A 2,021-nucleotide genomic window follows, 5' to 3' on the forward strand; every position below is an offset into this window, starting at 1 on the left:
ATCACTGCGTGCACTGTGAAATTTGTCTGGGCCAATGGAGTTCATTTAAAGTGGGTGTGTTTCCCCTTGACTGCTGAAGTTCTTCTTCAGCCACTTTATTTTTATTTTGTGTTATACCTATTAGTTACAACCCCTATATTTTCACTTGTCTCCATGTGGATTTGACGCTGACGGTCAGTACATTTTCCCTAAGCAAGTACTGTAACAGCAAATTTTTATCTAGCCCAGACCAACGTATTTAACTGCAACATATGTTTCCAAACAGAGTGATTCTTATGGGGTGTGCTCAGGGAAGTCAATGCATTGACTTCCATTGGTTTTGGGTCCGGTCTGAGCTCTTGAATGAGCCCGTATATATTGCTGCAATACATAAGGCTGTACTATTTAAGAGTGACCAAAACAAACATGCTTTGGGTGAGACCAGTGTGCAGATCATCACATGAAAAGCTTTGTGATAACTGACTGTTTGCTTTCATACGGCATTGACTCCTATTTCCCTGATTATTTTTAGTCTTCATTGCAGTCCCTTAATCAAGCTCCTTTCTTTAATAGCTAGTGTTGCCTCTGGTGTGATGCAGCAGGTCTAATCACGTTTTCTGTTAAGCATGGGAAATATTAGTTAGCCCACAGCTAGAAGCAAGTGAGAATGGATTTCCTACATGGGCTGATCCAAGGCCACTGAACTGAGAACAGAGTTTTTAATCCATTCATTAGCCTTGAATCAGGTCCTTACAGCCATTGAAAGAAAAAACCCCATCAAACTCCAAACCAGCCCCAATCAACACATTCCTTTTAGTGGGAAAAAACTTACAGTAAGATGTGCCATGCTCAGACAAAGGCAAATCAAACAAATCTTTATTCCTCTTCTACTCTACTTGCTTTTCTCCTCCTGGGGTGAGGATCTGTGGCCCCAAAGCTGTACAGAGGTGTGTGGAGCAAGCCTGGCACCGAGCCCCAGCTGGAGTGGAGGGCATCCCCATACCCAAGATGAGAGACAAGAGAGGGGATGCACCTCCAGCAGGCTGCTTCAAAGAGTAGACAAGGCTTCAAAGCTGTTTGGAAATGTGGGATATTGCAATAAATTCAGGAGGAGGTGAGTGTTAAATGGAGTGTGCCACTGGGCTTGGTATTTTGAAACACAGCTGCCCAGGTCAAGCTATGCCAGGATTCAGGCCTTTCTTGCACTTATACATGGTCATGCACCTACTTAAAGCTGTGGCTTTCCCATCCACAGCAGGTTTTGGTGTAGTTTTACATACATCCATGCACAGACATCATGCTATGTAGCATCTCCCTCTCTGCAAGGGTGCGTGTGTATACACACCGATGTAGGGACACGCACAGCTGTCCTAACAGAGCCTTGCTATCCATGCCCGAACAGCGCAGGTTCACCCATGGGTGGGCATGGCACATTGCTACCTGCAGACCCTTCAAAATGGGTCTGTTTCCTCAAGGATGTGGGTCACCCTCGGTGCCCAGTGATCCCACTGCTCCCACATGGTGCCCTGGCTCAGTGCAACACCTCCAGAGCACAGCCGGGTCCCTGGCAGCTGCCTGCAGGTCCCGAATTTTCCCTTGTACAGGTGAAATTTCCAGGGATTTTAGTGGTAGCAGGGCCTGCACAAGAAGCGCGGGGCAGTGCCTGCCTGTTCCCACCGTGCAACAGCCACACACGCCGCTTCAGCTAATGAAATCCACTTGTCGCCTATTATGAGGCATTTAGACTGTGTGATTTTCAGGCACTGGCGCTCTGTGATTTTTTGACATTTTGCTACAAACAATAGCGTAATCAGTGACTGCAGCAGGTTTGGAGGAGAACTCAGGAGAAGTCTCTCAAGCCAGTTTGCAAATTGTGCCTCCTCTGCCCTGGCTAACTGTGCCTCCCCTGCCCTGGCTAAGTAGGGGCCGCTCACACGCAGCCCACAGACCCAGTGTCTTTTTTCAGGGTTGGTGGAGGATGTGCAGGGAAAAGTCCTGCCTCTTTGGAAAATGGAGAAGCAAGAGAAACACTGAAACCTGGG

Source organism: Falco cherrug, chromosome 5, assembly GCF_023634085.1.
Source record: "Falco cherrug isolate bFalChe1 chromosome 5, bFalChe1.pri, whole genome shotgun sequence".
NCBI classification, from domain to species: Eukaryota; Metazoa; Chordata; class Aves; order Falconiformes; family Falconidae; genus Falco; species Falco cherrug.